Below are 22,500 nucleotides of genomic sequence, written 5' to 3'. Positions count from 1 at the left end.
ACTTAACAGCAAGTGGGGGAGATGGGGAGGAAAAGAAAACAATACCAAATGAGAGCTAAAGGAAATAAAACCCACAGCCTCCTAAGAAGGATGAATTGAACTGCTATTATATCTACATAGCATGAGGTATCGACCACACCAGCAGCCAGACCGTCCACACACAGACAGACATCCTGTGTGCCACATGTTTGGGGGGAACTGAGTCTGTCTTCAGCAGCATTTGGAGTTCTCCAGGTTGTATCTGTCCTCACCACCTCCTTTAAGGATGAGAACAAACCTTCTGTCTGTAGTGGGCATGTTAAGATGACGTCCTGGGAGAAATATGCCTGAGTCACCCTAATTCTCTGCTCCAGACACCACAGCCCTCCTTAGCTAATAGCTCGAGTCACAATAGGGACATGAGTGGATGATCTCCGGAAAGGTTTTTTCGGTTGGACTCATTTTGAGTGAGAGTTTGTAGACTCTAAATTTGATTCAGTAGAGCTCAGGTCACACAGAAGCAGCAACAGCAGAATCAGAAAACAAATTCAAGTGAGGGACTGGAGGTGAGACCTAGAGGACTGCCACAAAACCTCAAGTCCACACAGCATAGGGAGGAGTTTGAAATGAGGCTAGTTCAGGTCCTTTCCAGGCAAGGAAACAGTAACTTCTTCATATACACCAGCTCCAGTGTACATTCTGGGGACCTGTGGTCACCAGAACTCACAGCTTGCAACTGTATATGCACAGCAAGAATTAGACTTGAAAATGAAGCACATGAGTCATGCTGGCACAAATAACTGATCACTTGCAGTTCAAAAGAATAATCTCTGAGTATGAGATGATCATCTGAATGAAACAGAATCTCATTTAGAAAATTAATTTTTGGGAAAACGTTTTAGAAACTGCTCTCTCAACTCAAAGTGAGTTCTCATCTTTCCTCCAGCAAAAAGTTCACCAAGACCAACAGGACTGCTCAGAGAGTAAAGTACAGCTATTTTGCCTGTAGAACAGAGGCAGAATAGACCCTTTTCTCCATTCAGCATTAAAAAACCGTTCTGCCAAAGTAAATTCCTGAAGAGAGAGGTATCACCATCAAGATTTCATTTTTAAGGTTGCAGAGACTTACCAATGTGCACAGCCAACACAGGAGATCTCATTACAGCTCAGCATTTCAACTCTTTTCAACTATCTTTATCAGAAAGAATTTTTCCTTGTGATTATCCAGCTACTTTCAGTCACTCACAGCAGCTCAAAATCTTCACCCCCCCAGAGCAAGGCCTGCTTAAGAGATGGGCAGGCTTCAGGCACTGTGTTCAAGGGAGAGCAGGAATTGCTTCAACCCTGTTCAAAGAGGAGGCAGAGCAGAGACAGTGCCCTGCTCCGCTCCCAGCTGACCTCCCAGAAGCAGAGCAGTACTCATCTAAAGCAGAGAGCACACCAAAAAAATGGGGAGAGAAACGCCTTTGAAAGAAGTCTCTTCAGCAGGATGTTCCAGGCACAGCAAATACACCTTTTCCCCTACTGTAAACTTTGCCTGCCAGGTAGCAAAGCACTGAAGTTGTTGTACAGACTATCCTGAGCCATAAAACACTGTTTTCTATACCCTGAACTGACGGAGGAATTTAATTTCTTCCCTGGAGTGAAAAGATACCTGACCTGTTATAGAACAGGTCACTCAACTTCCTTCTCACTCACCAGGGACCCAGGTGAGCTGGTAGGTTATTTTGCAGAGATCGCTCAGAGGAGGGACAAATGGATGGAAGGGCTGAAGGAGCAAAATTCATGTCTGTCTGTGCCTGTGGATGATGCATTGGAAGGTCCCAGACCTGTTCTGGGTGCAAGAAGCAGATCATCACTGACTAAGGGTGGCCATTCAAACTAAGAACAAGTAGCAATCACAGGGAAATAACATGAAAATTAAGAGAGTCAGCAAGTGCAAGTGGTAAAGAAAGACTGGAGTAGCTGTGTTTGTTTAGTCAAGAAAAGACCTAACTGTCTCCTTGAAGAGGTTTATTTTAAAGAAGGGCATGATTTAAAGAAGTGGCTCTCTGTAGCTACTGCAAATAGCATGAAAGTAAATTCAGTGTCCTGCACAGATTAATTGGTGTATATGAGGAGAAACTTTCTGTGTCTAAGGGTGGAAAAGTAGTGGTACAAGCCAATCAAAATCTCTTGAAGCCTGGATTCAATTGGATGAACATGTGGGGTGGTCAGGGCTCCCTTCTTCCTCCACAGGGTTGGATGACATGTTTGCTTGGGGTATGTAACAGGAATCCATCTCCTTTATGCCTTGGAGCAAAAAAAACCCGCTGGAATATGTGAGGTAGATAGTCACTGTTCAGTGTCATCTCCAGTACCCTGAATGCAGACACTCATCAAGTCAGAGGTTAGTGGAGGAAAATTGTAGCAGAAAGAAACCTCCAACACATGTTGGTTTTTTTCATGCAGGTGGATCAGAGTATGCTATATTTAGATATCTTTCTGGTGGTTCTCAGGGTCCTTATACAACCAAATTTGGTTCTTTCTGGTTCTACTGCATTAGAATATTATATTCTCTTGTTATTCCCAAAACCACCTCATTCACAGTAAATAGTTACAGCATGTCCACTCATGCTTCCCTAAGCTGTATTAGGCCCTGACTGCAACAGTGTCTGTCCATTCCTGTGTCATCCATGTAACCTGGTCTCTGCCTTTGTTTCAATGCCTGAAATGCTCCAAGAGGAAAACACAGAATAGCCAGTTTTGCTTTTAGAACACAAACATGCTTGATGAGCAGTGGATGCACACTGGCTGATGAAGAATCCCAACTGTCTGGGTATATGAGATAATTGTTCCACTTGGGACTCATTATCTAATTATTAAAAGATTCTAAGGAAAAGCATTTCATAAATACAGAACTAAATTTCCAGAAGTGCAATTATGGGCTGAACACACATTTTTTAACACCTGTGTTATCCACTACATAAGCCAATAGCAAAGTACCTTGTGCTGTGCTGTCTCTGCCAGGCTCAGGGCAGTATGTAGAAGAACTACTAGCAAATTGAAAGGTAACATTTTTTGTATTCCCATTTTGGTACCAAAATAACACAGTCAGCTTGGGATTGGTTTAAAATTCTGCCCCATGCAGAATCTTTTGTGGCAGTAACGAAGAATTAAACTTGTACAGGAGGGGAGAGGCACAGGCCAAAGAGCTTTAACCCAACTTTGATGCTATGGGTTCAGAGCTTTTTACTCAGTGTTAAAAAACATTCTTTGCTTATCAGAGTTATTTTAGAAAACCATTGCTCTATTGAATAGGAGAATTCCAGAACCGGGTTCCTGACCCACTAGTTCAGGAATTGCTAATCAAAAGTATAAAGTGTTACATCATTGAATGACAGAGGCAAAATACTGCTCATAAGTTAGAAAGCCAATTGTGTGGCATGAAGAGCTGGGTCCATAAACAACTGCACTTTAAAGGAGATCCCAATCTTATTCAGTCTGGATTCACGTTAAACGAACAAAAGTATATTCAGAGCCAATCTCAGAATTGTGTTCACTTTTCTGTGGTTGGGCAACATCATGCTGGATGGAAGCACAGACCATCACACAGAGTGAACCTGCATTGTGCACAGCCTGTAAATGGACTGACTCCACCTCCCTCCAGCAGGACCCCCTTTTTCTCCTTTGTAACCAGAAAAACTCCAAATCCCAATATAAATATATAAGGTAACACTCTCAGCAATTTTCATTTTCAGCAGCACCAGGGACTTAATTCCCTGGTGCAAGAGAATTTCACAAGTCCCATAAATCACTTTTTGCTCCTCACCTCCAGAAAGAATTTCCTTCATCCTTCCCTATTCCAGTCCAATCCTTCACGCCTCTTCCCCTGTCCCCTCTCAGCCCTCTCTGTTTCTTGCTTGCATAGCATCTTTCCTGACTCCTCTGGGAAGTTGACCTGCTTGGCAGCAGCCTGTCTATGAGCATCAAGAGAACAGTTGGGAGGCAGGGAAAGAGACCCCACCTGAGTTTCATATTGATCAACAGGGGGAAAAGGTCTCCCTGTTCAGAGCAGGTTAATCATCTGCTGGATGCTGTTTTCATCCTTTCACAGGCACAAGGAAGCCAGGTAGAGCTCTGGCTACTGTTGCAATGAACAAGGAGCAAAGCTCAAAAGGTGCTGAGGGACTGGTAAGAACAGTCCCAGATACTTTTCCTGTCACTGCACTACCAGGACAGGAGAGCAGCAGCCACAGCAAGCTGGTAACTGCTCTTCAGAAACACTAGTAGGTGTTGTTAGGGTGGTACTTCCCCCTCAGGCACCTGAATCATCAGAGGTTCCTCCTTCCAGCGCCAGGTGATTCAAGAGCACGTTTCCATACAGGAGGCTCAGCCAGTTTCTCTGGCTGAAGTATGACCACAGCCAGGCTTTGAATGAGTAACAGCCTCCTCATGGCTAAAGCTAGAAACTTTCTTCTTTGCTTTTTTTAAAAAAAAGAAAAAATAGTAATCTTCCTTTTCACAAAGCTCAGAGAAGGCTGAAATTCAGGCTTTCATTTCCCAGTCTTCCTAGAAAGGATTTTTGCTTTTATCTTGCCCCTCCATTCATGCAAAGGCCTCTTCATGATCATGTGCATGATTGATGGGAGGAGCAGGGGGAAAGGTAAGTGGTATAATTTTGATTATGCTTTGAAATGCTCAGGGTTGGAAATGCAGCATGAGATTCCCCCCACTTTCTGTGCCTCACTTGAAGGCAATTATGAGTGCCTTAAAGACATGAGATCTGTGAAAATAACAAACTGTTGATTGTTTATTTTCAGGGTAGACAACAATCAGCTTTTAATCAGTTTCTCATCACTGCTACAGGTGAGCTATTAACTCTCTCAAAAAATAATTAGAAAACAGAAAAGAAAAATCTTCTCCAATTATTTTCATCCAGGAAACTGAGATTTTATGAAAAAAAAAAGTCTCAAGATTCACAGAGAAAAAAGTTAACCTGGTGACATGTTTAGTTCAATCTTTTAGCAATGAGATATTGTCTGCCAGAGGTTGGATTGTGCTTCCTGAGCTTATATGATATTATGGATATTGGCATCAGATTAAAAATCAGTATTTTCAGCCACCTTGGTGGACACAGATATTTCTGCCAAATCTTTTTTTTTCAGGGAATGGATTGCAGAAGTCTTCCATTTCTCTGATTTCTGACTATTCACAGAACCTTGGCTTTCAGATCCCCACAATACACATTTTTTCCACTTTTGAGTAAATGAGCTGTGAATTTCTGTCCTGGGGGAAACGGTACTCAAACTTAACTACAATAAAGAGAGCAACCTCCAAATTTCAATTATATTAGAATTAGCAACAGGTATGAAATGCCTCAGATACACAACTGAATAGTCACTTCATCTTACATACAACCTTACAGAAGTTTTCCTAACCAATAATCCCATTAAAATATACCCTGAACATGCCTTGTTTACTATTGCCATGTGTACCCTTACTAGTACACTGGTTCTAACTCAAATGTAACTCAAACAAGAGCAATCATGAGCACTTAGCAAGGTCCTGAGGCAGCTGCTGCTGTCCTGCTGTGCTGCTGTTGAGCTGCAGACCAACAGACATTTGCCCTTCAGGTGGTGACCAGGCCATGTCCTGTGTGTGTCCCTGAGATGCAGTAACACAGTAAGGAGCCTTCAGTGAGAGACTGGGGGACAGACATGGTTGGTTGTTGTCACATTGCAGGGAACTGTCCTCCAAGACAAGCAGGGATGCCCTTCTTGATGGCAGGCACTAGACAGAGACAAGTTCTCAGACCCAGTAATAGCTCTCTGAACAAAAACATAATGGGCTGCAAAAACCCAGTCGGGCTGGGTTATGGGTTCCAAGGGATGACTCAATAAAGAGCATGTGAGGGCTGAGCTAATTAAGTTCTCCCCCACCAGGACCCCAGTGGCTGCATCTTTTTATTTAATTTCTCAGTTGGCCATTGGAGATGAATTGTGATTCCTTTAAAAAGGGATTCTCCTTGTTCATCAATCAGTGTTAGACCCATTTGACCTGCTCGTGTCTCTTTAAAGATTGATGAACTGGAACACAAAAGTGAAACTCTCTCGCTTTAACTGTTCCCACCTGAGTTTCCTGCACTGTGAGATACATCTTTTAAGAGGCCTATGGAGTGGTTGCATCATTGATTCAAATTCTAGGGTTATTGCACACAGCATTTCCACAGCCTGGCACAAGGCAAGGCAGTCACACAGGCTGGAGGAAGGCCCATTAGCAAAGACAGTCACAGGACTGGTTTAGATTAAAAACTGCTGTCATTAAAAATGTGCTACATCTCAGGGACCAGAGCAGGAATTTAAGTCTTCTACTTTAATGGAAACCTTAATTAAAAAAAAAAAAAAAAAAAAAAAAAAAAAGGAAAAAAATCACTCAGTGGCAGGTGTTTTGGCCAAGATTAGCAAGAGAAGCTGCAGATAACTGAACCTTCACTCACCAGAGGGTACCACCACATCCAAAAAGAAAGGTACAGACTTTTAATTTAGAGCTGTTCCATTCACTAGGCAAACCCTACTCATTTTCACATAGCTATCTACTGTCAGTTTAGTCTAATACTTCATTTTTTAACCATGGATGAAGTTCTGTCCATCTCTATCCTCCCCTAAATGGCCAAAATTCATCCTCTGTTCACAGAAAGTGTTTGGTGAGCCAAACCCAAAGGACATTTTCTAGAGAGTGCAACCACCCTAATTTTGCTCTCATGGTCCTTTTTCTTTTTCTAAGCTGAGGCCTTTGGGCAAATAGAATAAATACTTGGGTACTTCTGGGTACTTATTTGTTCAGCTTCATTCAGCTTGTGTGATTTGGAGGAGATACTTGTGAGTATGAAGTGTCTTACAGCAGCTTCTGTACGTCAGAAAGACAGAAGAACCCACTTGGAATACTGACACTGCTGTGTAAAACAGAATAAATGGGCAATGGAGGGTGTGGTTTATCATTTTAAATTATTTTTGCTCTCCAGCCAAAGACAGTTGGATTCTTAAACCATTATTTTGTCCTTTTAAATTTGACTGCTCAATTGTACCAGAATTCTTAATTATTTCTCTGCTTGCAATAGCACCATCCAATTTATTACCTGACAATAGCAGTATAGCATAAACAATCTATTGCCTTTTTAACCTGAAGGTCTCAGCATCTGGTCTTCAAGAATATGAAAAATTTCTTATTTAATAATGTAATATTCCTACGACAGTCATCCTAACTGCAAAGTATTGCTTTCTGAAGCTTCCTGTTCTCCACTCAGGAGAAGTTAGCAGAGCTCTCTGAATGCAGCACTCGAGCCTGGCGTTAGTTCCATTGCAACAGTCTGGACACAGGTTATCTGAGATTCCTTGGAGCTTTTATCCATCAGAGACCTCTGGCCCACTGGTCTCCTGAGATGCTTGTCCCAAAATACAGAACCACAACCATATGCTGTGTGTGTGTTGTACAGTGTGGAGCAAAAATGATGAATTAAAGGGAGAATCCAGAGGTTGTTCCCTTAGCACAGAGGACCAGTAACAGTACCTCTGCTGTGCCTGGGTAAATTTCAGCTGGATTTGCACAAGGAACAGGATTTTTAAAAAAACAATCTCCCAGAAAGATCTTCTGGACACCGTGTAATAAAAATACAGACAGACTAGGCTTGACAGGTTTGCAATTAATTTGCCTTGGCTCTTATTTACATCTTGGATTCTGACAGTCTTGTTCTGGACAAGAAACACTCCCATCCATTACTCCTAATGGAGCAAAATCCACGGCAAGTGTTTGCTACTCATTCAGTGACAGAAGTGATGTGTTTAATCAAAAGCTATAGCAAGACAAAGTGAATAAAACAAGGTAAAACAAAGTAAAGCCTGAAGCTTGGAGGATACCAATATCTCCTCAACGCTTCACAGTTTGCCAGGGCATTACTGGGTAGAGTAGGAAGAATAAAATTTGCCTGCCCAAATCACACACTGTATTGTGAAACCATCCCAGGGAAGCTCTACAGAAACATCCTAACACACTGCTCAGCTCATGTCTTATCTACCAAGCAATGCCTTACCCAGAGATTTTATAAAGTCTCTCCCCAATCCCTTCCTATAACAGATATTGCCTACCTACAACGTGCCCCTTTTCTCATCACCCAGATGAGTCATTTCAAACAGGACAGCCTTGAGTCTAATGAGGAGAAGGTGAAAAACCTGAAAATCTTTGTGAACCAGCTTTGTCTTACCCTGGATAGCTAACAGAGATGTCTAGAAAAAACAGCCTTTTTTTTTAAAAAAACCTTCTAACCAGCCGTTGGACAATGCATTTGCAACAGAAAGGCAGTGACCCAAGGACCTGAAGCAGAAGCTCAGCCGTGCTTGTCAAATCATGTATTTGTAGCTGCACTGAGATTGGAGACTCAAGCTTGAAAACCAGCACGACTTGGGAGTCACTTAGAATTTAAGCATGAGAATAGTGAAAGTCTTATTCTAGGCACAGCACTATACACACAATTATTCCCACCAGAGGATCCACCAGTGGAACGGGTGTGGGTGCCTGCTTCGTTAATGTGAGACCAAAAAAAACCCCACGGTGTGCGACACAGAGGAGCCCTTCCAGCACAGGGCTGTTTATCTCCTCCTTTAAATAAGATCAACTACCACATCTTAATAGAGCAGCTCGTCCTAACAGCTCCTCCCCTACACTGTGCACCCTGATGATGTCTACTCAATATTAAAAGCAACACTGGAGGAAAGACGGAGGCCCGGAGACGTCCCTTTTTCCATCATGTATAATTTGTAAAGCTAGTCAAAAAATAGCAAGCAATTTAGCCTGGAATTTTGCCAGGATATTCATAGCACATGTGATCAAAGAGCAGAATTTGCCAGTCACTGGAAAAACAATCAGGCTCGTAACCTGACTTCCACCGCTGGAGACAGAGCCTGTAAACATCACTATTGATCAGAGCAGAACTATTTTCATCAGGCTGCGCTGCTCTGGACATCAAACATCTGCAGACTCAATGCCTACATAAGCTGAAGTTGGGGCAGATAGTTCCAAGAATTTAACATTCCCTATACATGAGCGATTTTCAAAAGAATAAGCAATTGAAGGCACTACGGAATTACACTGAAAAAATGAAGAAAAAGGTATCATAAATGGATTTTGGGTAAAACTCCAGGTTATGTTGCAGCATATTGACATATACAACAAATTAAAACAGCTAATTCATCTTACTACCTTCCACTGATAATTTTTTAATTAAGTTACTTATCTTTATCTACATATTTAAGAATATAGATCTTTCATTATTCATCTCTTAAAGAAAATCAATGTTGTCCTGATTTGCTACAGCTCAAACAAGGGTACAGTATTATCTATGATAAGACTGACTAATAGAAAAATATTTCATTAACTTTATTAGCAAGCCCTAAGAAAATGCTATTGAGCACATTTTCATACTCCTAAAAGTCTGAATTATGAACCAAAAGCTTGACAGTGTTCAGTATGACTAAAATATACATCATGATAATTTTTCAAAATGCTTATAAATAGAAAAAGGAAAAAGTAGAAAACTATTATGACAGCCCAATTAAATGTTTTAGAAAGTTCAGCCCTAATGCTGGGTTATATTATGAATGTCGCTATCAAAAAAGCTTCATATTCTGTTTTTTATTCTTTATTATTTATTATTCTGTATTTTATTTATTAGTATGAGACGGGAAGCTAATCTGTAGCACTGGTTAGATGCAAGTGTCTAAATGGCTATCCACTACACAGTTTTGAAATATTTGCACATCAAAACTAACTCTGGTTTTACACTTGGGATTCTAAAGCTTTATAAAAGACACCGTGAAAAGAGTAAACTTGAATCTCAATTTCTGGAGGAAACAGACTTTTTCTAGTCATCTTAAGTGTCCTTTTCTTCTCAAGGTGACCTTAACTTTCAGGTTTGTAAAATGGTTTCCTCTTCTGTTCAATCCTACTGTGTAATAAGTTTTAAAAATGACTATTTATCTTCTTTAATATATTAGTCATATACAGCAGGAGAAGCCTCTGTGGGAATTTTTGCTATCGAGTTTGCTCAAGCTTAAGTCAATGCTGATTTACAAGATATAACTTATGCTTAGTAACAAACAATCATGGATATATTTATTGGAATAACATCATTCCATTCTCCTTCAGCAGCTTGTTTCGTTTATCAGTTGCAATACTATAGATTGGTGGGTATTTACAGTGACCGAGGCAATCTGAAAGTAATGCTTTTATGTTGCCCATCTTATTGTACTTTTACAAGCCTGAATCGCTGGCATTTGGGAAATAACTAAATCTGATGGTTCTGAAAAATGTAAATGAAATGCAAATGAACTGGGCAGGTGTATGTTATATTTATTTCTGGGAAGGGAGAATCGGCGCATTGCTCATACACTGCCCATTGCAGAAGTTGTATTTAAGAGAGTTTAAATTTTTTTAGATCTTGCCTTACTAATCACGACCTCAGCTGCTTGCACCGTGTAATGACAATAATGAATAAACATGCTGTGCTTATGAAGAACTAGAACCTAACAAGCTGATCAATTGTTAATTCTATAAAGTGTCTAAAACGTGTCTCCACTATCAATAAGTAAATCAGCTTCTATTTGCAGTACTAATGCACCTTGTACACACCCTCCAGCTATCCTGCCCTTCTCTGTAATAATGTAATTATCAGTTTGGTCATATTTAAGTATAACCTGAATGAGATTTGATATTATTGTGGTCTTGAGGGTGGAAATATAGAAGGAAAAATTGTTTGGGTATTTAAAGAGACATTGCATTTGTCTGGAGGACGCGGATTTTCCTTTTGCCCTCCAATTAATTATACAAAATTATTCCTTTGAAAACCAATTATTTTACAGTATTATTTTTAAATCATACAGGCCATTATCAGATAGACATTCCAGAGAAGAAGGCCTTTTTATTATTAATGCCCTTTTGCTCTAAGCGTCTGTAACAAAGAATTTAAACAAAAGACAATAATACTCATTAACTGTAACTGAAGATGTTTCTGCTGTAGAAAAAAAAAGGCATTTAAAATAAAACCTGTTTGGCTTTACTCAGTCTTTACTTTTCCTCTTACATGAGGAAAACACAGAAGGTATATCAGATTTTTAGCCATAATACAATTAAGCATATTCCATATATGCAAATTATAAATAGCTGCCTGTCTCCACTGCATTTCCAAGCAAGATTTAGGAGTAATAGTTTGTTTACTCATTGTTGAAGAACATGGTCAGGAAAAAGAATGCCTAATACTTACAAAACCCAAGAATTTTGCTTAAATGACACGTTTTCCTTCTCATTCTTACAGCTATCAGCAGACACTGGGTGAATGCAGCTACCTGTTCATCCACCCAAAAACACAACCCATCTGGGGTGCAACCTGTGAGCAAACTGCACCTGGAGCATTTCATAGCTGAATGATACACACTGGCAGGATGAGTAATTCTATTTAAAGTGCTGAACCCTTTTCAGAGCTATAAACAGTAATTATTCTTAAAGGTTTAGAATTTCTGTGACTATTATTCCATTGTTAAACTGATATATATACCCTAAGATTACATTAGAAACATCTACAGGAAGGAAATGTTCTGGAGGGAAATGCTCTTAAGTATGTGGATAAGCTCAATACCAATTAATTTCTAACACTTAATGAACTAAATGAACCTATTCATTTCTCAGGTGGAAGGTTACACTGATTCTGCCAGAAATTGTCCTGCTTCACCTCAGATCCATCCCTCCATTTCAATTTGGTGTAGAAAAGGAGGGATAGTCCTTTTTACCTACTATTCTCTTACTATAAGACAGTCAGTGCAGGTTTTTTAAAGTAATTGTTTCTATGAAAATTATGTTCTTTTAATGGTCCATGAACAGAAACAGATCTGTTACTAAACAAAAGCAGAATTAATCATTTCACCAGCACACCAAAAATATGGGGATAATTTAGTACTAAAATAATTTTTTTCTTTTCCCCCCTTCAGCCCATGCTAAGCCCAAACACCCATAATTGGTATTTCCACAGTGAAACTGTTACTCCAGTAGTACCTTTCAGCTAAACAAGCCAATGTCAAATACTCTCCCATGTGCCTCCAAATAATGGGTATTAACTCAAAGGTTCAGAGACACTGTTTAACGGAGTAACGTAACAGGAATACACACGTATGACAATCTTTCTATATCCCACAAATGACTAATCCTTTGTTTAGATTCAATAAACTATTTTATGTGCAGGTCCACTCACTGCTCTAGATCTGTGTTTGGGGAAAATTTTATAGCACTTGACTTCTAACCATGGTGCTTCACAGTCATTAAACTGACAGTGCTCAGCACAAATAGTAATGCAGTGAACACGAGCCTGCCAGACAGTCAGGATCAGGCTTTCACAGCTGCCTGTATTCATGCTGGGACAATTCCAGTGAAACCAGTAAAACGCTCTCAGAGTGAGGCACAGCTGCACATATACAGAGACAAAAAGGTTTAGCTTCATAACATCAACACCACCTGACCAATGTTAAATCCACTGGCTTGTTGCGTCCTGGTTTTCCTTGGGGAGGAAGCAGTACTGTGGCCCCAGAGCAGAGTAGCCACAACAGCCTTCTCTCATGAAGGTTTCCTTGCCTTTTCTAGGAACAGGGGAAATGGATATCCTGAGTACAGCCCTGGCATTGCCACAGCCCCTGGCAAGGCCAGAGGAGGAGGTAACAGCAAAGGGCAAGACATGACCACTCCTTCCTTCCTAGTAACCCTGTCTGCTGAGCCTTTGCCAGTAAACTGGAATTAAACAAGCAAGGAACTTGAGCTGCCTGAATGCTCAGTGAAGGGACCATCACCAGCACCTAGAGCTTCTCTATATTCTTTTCAGAATTATCATAGAATGATATGGGCTGAAAGGGACTGTAAAGTTTCAGCTGCCTCGCCATGGGCAGGGACGCCTGCCACTAGCCCAGGTTGCTCCAAGCCCCATCCAACCTGGCCTTGAACACTTCCAGGAATGGGGCAGCCACAGATTCTCTGGGCAACCTGTGCCAGGGCCTCCCCACCTCCATCATGAAATATTTCTTCCTAATATCTAAATTTATAACACCCTGTAAACATGCTCTCTTTCAGTTTAAAGCCATTCCCCCTTGTCCTATCACTACATGCCCTTGTAAATTATAGGGAACCACACCTGTTTAATAGTTCAAACATAACAAGAACTTTCATTTAGGAGCCCAAGCTGAGTTAATTTTGCCAGGAAATCATAATACAGATGCATTTTATTAATTTCTGAAATACGGCATTTCTCTTCCTGTCTCCAACATTATTAGCATCTTACGGTGGCTTGAATTAAAAAAGAAACATTTATTTTATCACCCTGGTATCAGCTCACTGCAATATAACATTTTTGAAACAGGAAAATATCACAGCTTGGCATCATAAATTCAACACAGCAACAAGATAAATCCTTCCCATTAATGTAAACCGCTGTACTTCACAATATATCTGCATCTGCAATGCACTTCTGTTTGCTGATCCGACTATCATAAACACACATAATTCTCATTGAATAATGGAAGCAGCAAAGAAATCCGAGGGTAACTGCTCTCTAGACTAAACCAGCCACAGCCTGGTCCTTCAAACAGATTCGCTCATGCAGGGATGTTCCTGCTTTTATATGACAGCATAAAATACCATCATCCCCACAACTGGAATCTACATAACACAGCAAATGACACCGAGGGGCAGTCACTCCTTAATTACACATGCACAGAATGTGTGCTGGAAGTTTTATTAACTCGCAGTATATATAAATCCCAGAGATGCATATAGGAGAGACGAGGTACCTTATCAATTAAGAGTTTCTGAATTTCTCACTGAATACCTGAGGTGACACAGAAATGACTCAGAAAAGAGAGAAACTCATTTAATTTTGTCAAAAAGAAAAATCACTAACCCTTCAGTGCTTCCTACAATAACTCAATTTCCACCTTTTCCCCTTTACACTGAGATTAACACTCAAACTCACGCCAAATGGGAATCTGGCACACAGTTTAGGAAATGCAAACACATGAATTAATAACCTGAATTATGCAAATATGAACCCGAAATTCGCAATTTGTTTTAAAAAGCTGAAAGGACTCCTGTTAATTGGTTTATCCACATCTAGGCATTGCTCAAATGCTTCTGGTTTAGTTAGTAGCTTCTTGCAGGTCAGGAAAAAAAAAAGCCTACAAAGAGGAGCTAAAGCATCAGAGTTCTGCTCCCTCCTTTATATATAGAAGGTTTATTGCTTCCAGAACCAGAAACAGGCTGTTTGCAGTTAGACCGTGTCCTTCAGCTCAGAAGGATGCAGCACATGGCTGAGCTGTGCTTGGCAAGTTGCTGGAGAACAGAAAGGGGAAAGAGCTCTGCATCAAGGATCAAGGACTAAGTTCTTTAACCATCTTTTATCATCATGTAACACCAAGGATGGGATTGCTGCCCCTTAATACATTTATCCTTGTTACATCTCACAGCACACGTAACACAACTGTTACTTTAAAAGTGGGAGGGAGAAAACTCGTACTGAGGCTATGCAGAGGGAAATCTCCTTCTAGTAGAAAGCCCTGACCCCACCAGAGTTTTCATTCCATAGATGTTTCCTGTAAAGTGTAACTGAAATTGTAACACAAGAGAAGGGGCAATAAAAACAACAGGTCACCTTTGGAGTCACGGAGATACCCAATACCACTTTCCTCGTTTGAGCTTTACTATGGCACAGTTGCACCAAGTCCGAGAAAATCAGCCTTTCAGCTCACAGCCTTTCCAAAATAACTGCTGGGAAATACAAAATAGAGGAAAACTGGCGAAATCCGCAGTGCTTTGTTCCTCCTTACAAGCCTCTTCAGAATAGCAAAGAGGCTTGAGTGGCACGGTCCGACAGAAATCCCCACTGCTTGCAAGTATTCAGGATGCTTTGCCACTGCAAAGCAGCCCAGCTCGAGCTGCCTGACCTCAGGTGAAAGTGTGCTGTGATCTTCTGATCTGCAGGGTTGGCACCCGCTTCAAAGCAACCGCTTGCATGATGGTTATCACATTTTTCAAAGGGAAAAAGAGATGCTGAAGGAGTTCTACTAGACCTCGAGAAGGGGCAAGGAGTCCCAGGGCCATAAACTGTGAGAGTGAGACAAGGAAAATCCAATACCTTGGATGAAAAGTATTTATATAGGAGAGATCTTTATTCTGAATGTGCTTCCAAAATCCAGGAAAAAACAGGATGCTCGAGGCTCTCCTCAGGAGACTCAAATGAGGCTTAGCACTCCAAGGTACCTTGTTGATCCATATTCATATTGATAGTGAGTTTAAAACAATAAAAGATTGGTCTTAGAGTGTTATTAAAGATTGACATTCCAAACAAAAACAATTTTTGCACCCACGAATTCAAGCTTAGTTCTAGATTGAGCTTATTTTTTTCAATGGCCAACACAGGTGGCAATAATAATTTTAAGATTTCATAAGAAACTTTATTTTGCTTGAACCTGAGAATTAACTGCTTTTCATCAAATATTTTTCCATCAAATGTACATACAAAATATGTACCTTTTTTTGGTAACACTTGAGGAGTACTGGCCAAATTCTGCTCTTTTCACTCACAGCCCCCTCCTTAACTGGGCAGCTTTGCCTGAGAGAGGACAGCAGGTGCTGGCCTTCAATTAATAGAAAATTGGCATGGGGAGATCAGGGGCTGCTCACACGTACCAGCAACCAGTTGCCAGTTCATATCTAATCCAGAGCAGTCACATCTGGAAAGCAATACCAGGTAACACCTGCACCTGAGCTGTATGACCAGGAGAACTGGTAGATTTAATCTAGTTCTTAAGGGTCTCAGTAAAGTCAATGTGAAACTTTTTATGCAGTCAGAATAATATCCCAGAATTACCAGAGCTGGAGCAGCCTTCTAGGCAGCTGAGGGAAAAGGGCCACAGAATAAGTGGCATGAACCCAGACAATCTCTGCACCCTGGCAAGGCAGAGGGCTCTTCAGTGTTGGACTAAAATCTATCACCAAGGCTCTTGTTTCATTTTGCCTGTGTTTTTCTTCAATAATTAGGAGCTTTTTAGCCATCAGAGTACATCAAACCTGTACCTTCCACAAGCACCGAAGTCACTCAGACAAATATATCAAACATCAATATGAAACTAGAAGGGGGGGGGGGGGGGGGGGGGGGAAGAAATCTGCTACAGCATCATCTAAAACATAAGACACTAAGTAATAGCATTAAAAAAAATCTATTTCACACAGATGAAAATCATTACAGTTCTCTAGAGACCCTCTCTCTCTCTGCAGCAACCCGTGTCATTTCCTAGCTGGTAAAAATGTGCCACAGGATATCAAAAGACTCTAACGTTCTTCTAATTTTAATATTCCTCTAATCCAATAATGGCTTGTTTACTGCTTTCTAATTTAAAGGTAATTCATTAGATGTATCCTGTCACGTCTTATTGACAACGAAGGCATAAGGATCACACACAACTCTGAGGCATGTCAGTCATATTGCTAACAGTCTGTGTGGGTCCCTCAGTGTAGAGGGCTCTCGATGCAATGGCACTGATAGGGGAACGTGTGTGTGTACCTACATATAAATTACAACAAAAAACGTTAAAAGACTTGAGGGATGAAGTCTGTATGCAAAAAATTTACTCTCAGCATTAATAATTCTAGCAAACAGGAAATATTTAAGGTAATATAAGCGATTTGTCTGCAAATATTTGTGATAGTGACACAAAGGGTCTTGCACAGCCTGTGGGGAAGCCCCTGGCTGACCTGCAGGGGACTTGGATAAGTCTGCTGTGAATGACGACTGTTAAGGAAACATTAGGCAGAAGAGGCAGCCTGAACTCCGAAATGCACATTTCAGGAGCCAGACCATGCCAGGCAACATCTGTTGCAATTCTGCAAAAGCCACCCAAGACAGCTGAGTTTTTGAGCAACCCTAGAGCAAAGGAACAGGAACTGAGGCCGAGGGCTTCAGACCTGCTAGACCTTGGCAGCACGGAGACATCGAGGTCCCGGGGTGAAGCGCAGCAGGAGCCACAGCAGGAAACACTCACTTTCCTGCCTCAACAGCCACGGCAGCATTCACCTGGCTGCACGGCTTCCCTCCTCACTCCCCTGGCACGGGGTCTGTGCCAACCTCCACGTGAGCAGCTCTACTCCAAGCAATAAGGTAAAGGAGGCAATTTACTACAGGTGGAACCACTGTGTGCTCAAACATGCTGTTCTGGTAGTTCTCCTGCCACAAGGGCTTAGAACTCTGGCTGTTTATACTCTGCCAGAAACCAGCTCAGTCACATTATCTCTCTCTGTGCCAGGGAACTAATATGTCCATATTCAACAGTCTCTTCCCAAGGACTGAAACCTTTAACCAACCAGACCAACTACAGACATGAGGCTGTTTAATGAACGGTGACAGTCTCAGAAGAGGACTCAAGACCGAGAAATACAGTCACACTATGCTAGGAAACCACCAAACTTGCATTATTCCTTAGGAGCATGGCAGGATCACCACATCAGTTTGGAAGACAGTTTGGGTCAGTACGTGTCCAAACCCATCCCCTCATTGGCTGTCGGTGATGTCATGCCCGTGCATTAATCCCCGGTGACTGCAGGTTTAACATCACACGTATCACCACATCATCTACTAACGACAATGACCGCGCGTCTTGGAGGAAATTACGCGAGCAGAGAACAAAGCAACTTGTTGAAACAGGGAAAGTCGCATCTCTTAAGTGCTTATTTCCAGCTTTTCTTTTGTCAAAGTGAAGTTGCTGTGGTCAGGATATAACACATGGCTCGCTGAAAGGAGAGGGTACTGTTGGAGCCCTCTTTAAAAGAAAGTAAATCCTCGAGATCTCCCACTCAGAAAGATGAAATTGCCAGTGGTGAGAAACCAAGTGATCTGGGAAATGAAAGTATTTCAGGAGCCACGAAATCGGTAGCTGAAACTATAAACCTTTTTATAAAGGGGGGGGGGGGGAAGAGTGGTATTTGCAGAGCAAGCTTGTCCCTTTTCTAGCGACACCTCCATCACTAAAATAACGGTGGCAGTAAATGAATCGCGTGCAGACACACTAGTAGAGAGGTATATTTAACTCTAACATCAGTACTTGGAGTGTTTCGGACTGACACTCACACAGTCACTCTCCCAGCGTCGGAGCCTGCCCAGCCCGCGGGGTTCTCTCCACACCTACTGAGAAGAGCAAACACCCCCGACACCTGCGGCGCGGGGGGTGCCCGGAGCAGGGGATCCCGCTGCCCCCGGCTGGGCAGCCCGCCAGCCACGCATGGCTTCTCGGGGAACAGATAAGCCACTGTTAAGCCACCGCACTCCCGGTAATTGCGCTCCGAGACACAAGTTACACGGCAGACGAAGCGATGTTTCTCCCGGCTGCCTCCCCCCGGCGCGGATCACACACACCCCGCCCGGGACGCGCGGAACCGACCACCAGCCCCGGCAGCGGTGGGGACACGGCACAGCCCAGCCCAGCACAGCCCAGCCCCTCCCGGACGGGAGCCCCAGCTCCGGCCCGGCCCCGCATCGAGCCCCAGCCCGGGCAGCCGGAGGAGATCCCCGGCCGCAGCCCCGCACCTCCCGGCCCCCGGCTCCGCTCCCCGGTACTGCTCACCTGGCCGCCGTCTCGTCCGAGGAGTGGCTGCGGAGGCAGGAACGAGGTGCGGGGAAGGGGGAATCACCCACGAGGGAGCGGGGAGCGCACCCGGCGTTCAGGCTACCAGGAGGATTCTCCGCACAGACTCCCGCACGTAGCGGCGCATCGCCCAAAGTGGCTTTGGAACTCCCCTCCCACTCCTCCTCCTCCTCCTCAGAAACGGGGTTGGAAGCGCAGTGTCACGGCTTCGCTGTCTCTCCCACCTCCGCTCCCCCCGTACCTGACCCCACCGCGCACGGCGAGCGCAGAGCCAGCGCTGCTCGGGCGAGGTGCCCTCTCCTCCCTCCCTCTCTTCCTCCTTCCTTCTCTCCCTCCCTTCCTCGACTCCGGGCAGCGGGATGCTGCCGGGGAAGATCGCGCTGCCTTCCAGAGGCAGAGCCTTCCCTCAGCCCGGGTTTTTAGCCGCCTGACGGAGCCCTGACCTTATTTCAGCATCCGAGTGGTCGCTGCTCAGCCGAGGGAAGAGACAGGAGACGTTTACTAGCTCGCAGCCGAACCGGAGTTCGCAGCATCTTTGGGAGACAGCCGCAACTTGAGAAGGGTGCGGGGGGTCAGGACCACAACCTCCCCCCGCCTCTTACCGCATGTCTGATCGCTGCTGCCCCTACCCCACAGTCCTGTGGGTTATCAATAAATCATCGCCTTCACAAATTTAGTTTAAATGGGAAAAATGAAAGATGGTGTTTCCCTGGCTACAAAGCCGGGGTCACTTGAACAGCTTTTCCAGCAGCCACTGGGAAACGGATTCTGCTTCTTGCTCTGCCGCTGACTCTGTGCAACCTTTATCACCTCACTTTACACCCTCAGTTTCTCCCGTAGCTCTGGTGCTTGTCTAAACAGTGATGTTCAAATACGTGCTTCTGTGGGAGTCATGAATTTAAATATGTATAGAGTCCCATTTCTGTGAGAGAGGGCAGTGTCTCACCGTAAGTGATCGTAGGGCTCAGTGCAACAGTAGGTTCATCTCGGCTATATTACCTAAATCCTGGTGTGATACAAATCATCATCCTCCCAGACAAACATTCCTTAAATTGGAAGAAACACTGAAAAAATGCCTTGTGGAACAGGGCAGGCTACTTTCATCACAGGAAATCACTCGTTGGCTGCTGCTGTGGAATTCCATATTGTCTTTCGAGTTGTCTTTCTGCAACTTCTCTAGTGCACAAGTGAAAAACAGTAAAAATCTCAGCAGCTTTCACACCACCATTCATTGTAAATTAATAATACAGGAGCAGACTCTCACATCCTGGATAAATTCATTTAGCCTGAAAGAAAGGGTCCATATCCCCTTAGCTCTCCCTCATCTCATGTAAGCACAACTCAGCTATGCTCTTTTAATCAACAAGAGTTATGATACAGTCAAATATTCATCTCATTCCTTATATGAGGAGCTGTCACCTTCTTGCCTACTGCTCCTGGCATTTAACACCCCTCCAGACCTCTAGTGAGCCTAGAAAAGGGGACACAGAAAAGGCAGAGAGAGGAGGGAGCTCCAAGGTTGCATAAAGAAATGTGAGAAGTAGATCTGGGGGAAAGGGAGAGAACTGGATATACTGATGGGAAAGGGAATGATTTAGAGGACAGGAGACAGAAATCAGCAGAAAAAAGGTCTGGTCTTTCTGCCTGGAGTACAATTTGTTGAAACTAGACTGGTCAGGACATCAGACAGGGATTACACAGGATCAGCACCCCCTGGTATGTGGAGATGGAGGAGTTTACCAGCTGTGGGTGCTCTTACAAGTGGGCTGCTGAGCCACAGGGGACAGGAGTTCACAGCTCTCTCTGGCCTGGTGCTGTCCTGTGCTCACATTTCCTTCCACAACCGCCATCCCTGAGTCTCAGTTTTCCCATCCAGACAATGGAGGCAGCCACATTTCTTGTGCAGCATTGCTGTCAAAATGAATTAAGAGGTCCAAAGAGTACTTTGAAATGCAGATATTATGCTCACTGGTTTTAATGCCTCCAAAGCGGTCTCCAGATATCTCTAAATCCTCAGGATATCCCTGATCAATTCCTGTTTTACAGATGAGGAAGCCAAGCAGAGGGACGGATGCTTTAGTCCGTCTCTTTTATGTCGGGTTCTGAGGGTCCCCCTGACCTTGCCGTGGCTCAGGTTCCCAGTTGTTGGCCCACAGTGTCCAATCCCCATCCAAAGCCACGTTTTGCTGATGACACAGAACAAGCACCACAGATGCAGAGCCTTCACACCTGGTTACTAACCCCCCATAAAGCTATTTCCTTTGAGAGGTCAACGCCCAGGCTTGAGCTCCCATCCCCTCCACCTGGTGTGACTCACATATTTATGGCATCCACTGTGCCCTGCAGGACCCCCCTCCCAGAAAGCTCGGGCACTGTGGGGCTGAGCTGTATTCTCCTTGCCTTTGCAGGTGTACTGGGAAGGAGCAGGACACTGGAGCTTCTAGTCCCCAGGCCTGTGATCAAATTATCTCTCCCTCTGTCACACATCCTAATCATCACAGCTGGCAGTCATGCCAACAATATTAACGCTGCTGAGTAGCTTTCAGTTTTGCAATTAGCAGGGTTTTCTGCTTCCCTCAAATAAAAAATAGGCTTGTACTTCTTAACACTGCATGAACGATACAGATACATTCAAGGCCCGTGTTAGTGCCTTGTTGAGATGAACCGACATTAGAAGTGCTGGAGAGATTTTAAATCTTTTGGAGATTAAAACGGTTACAAAGCTTATTATTTCTAAACATGTTTATCCTGCCTCTTTTTTGTTTGCAAAATTAGGCAAAGCACAGTTTAAATAAACAACTATTGTACTATTAAACATTGATTAAAGAAAAGGATTCCATTTAAATTATTAAGTGGTAAGATAAAAAGCATCCCTTCTCTTTTGTACGCTACTTTATTCAGAAGTCAAACTTCTGTAGTCTCACTGAATGCTAATGAGCAGCATAATAATGCACAAGGGCAAGAGGGGGCTGAGTAATTAAAAACAGAGGCCAGAAATCAAAGGGCTTGAAATACACTTACCAAAATAATTCAATTATACATTAGAAACCTGGGATAATCAAGACACATCCCACAGTTTCATTCATCATTATGCCCCAATTTAATATCTCTACTGGTTTGCTGAACACAGGAAGCAGCAACTGGGACTTTCATGTGCGAGGCCTCAGATGAAGAGACAAAGACAACGTGCACTCAGGTCCCATCCTCATCACTCTGCACCTTGAAAATGGCTTCACTTGACTGAGTATATTCTCAATTATCTGAGTTAGGGAAATATTTTTGGTCACCAGCTATTTCTGTACTTGTTGAATATTCCTATTTTCTCTGGGTTTGCAATTAATTAATACAAATCTCCACACCCACCATTTTATCTTCCCTATAAGTCCACCTCCCACCTCTCTCCTTGGCTTCACCTTTTCCTGTGGCTTCAGGCTTTCCTGGTGGTCCACAAAAACCTCTGCCAAGCAAAGCAGTGGGCAGGTTTGTTCAGCAAACCATGTATTTAGCTGGGATGGCATCGTGGGACTGTGAGGTTTCCACGCAACACAAGCTGGGTCAAAAAATCCTGATGTAGCTTTGCAATGTCACCACTTTTATGAGCCAAGGAGTCCCAGAACAGCTTCTAGTCTCCAGGATAGCAAAGGGGACTGTAACATTTTTAGAAAATTCCAGTGGCACGTTATAAAACAAGGAAAAAAGAAAGTTTGATCTCGCTCAGTGACTTTGGAGATCGACAGAGGATTTATGTTATTTTGCCTTGATGCAATAAGCAATGATCAAACTTAGTCCCATTGCACTGGCAACAGCTTAATGGAGGGACCTG

At 43.0% G+C, this 22,500-nt stretch overlaps 1 protein-coding gene across 7 annotated transcripts in view; it reads right to left on the bottom strand.

The window, feature by feature from the left end:
- TAFA4 (TAFA chemokine like family member 4) overlaps positions 1 to 22,500 on the bottom strand; it is a 78,100-nt gene that overhangs the window by 51,968 nt on the left and 3,632 nt on the right. For 2 of the 7 annotated variants that reach the window (XM_064667221.1, XM_064667224.1), the window contains exon 1: positions 18,657 to 18,866. The exons of 1 other annotated variant lie outside the window; for it this stretch is intronic. The gene's annotated coding sequence lies outside the window, so the exon portion shown is untranslated. Of the gene's footprint in view, positions 1 to 18,656; positions 18,867 to 18,918; positions 19,008 to 19,120; positions 19,445 to 22,500 lie in introns of those variants that run through there. 4 more of the 7 variants (XM_064667223.1, XM_064667227.1, XM_064667228.1 and 1 more) reach the window with 4 other exon arrangements.

The sequence above is a fragment of the Pseudopipra pipra genome, chromosome 11, assembly GCF_036250125.1.
Source record: "Pseudopipra pipra isolate bDixPip1 chromosome 11, bDixPip1.hap1, whole genome shotgun sequence".
Taxonomy (NCBI): domain Eukaryota; kingdom Metazoa; phylum Chordata; class Aves; order Passeriformes; family Pipridae; genus Pseudopipra; species Pseudopipra pipra.
Note: the sequence above shows the minus strand (reverse complement) of the source record. Positions and strands in the feature narration are given on the sequence as shown.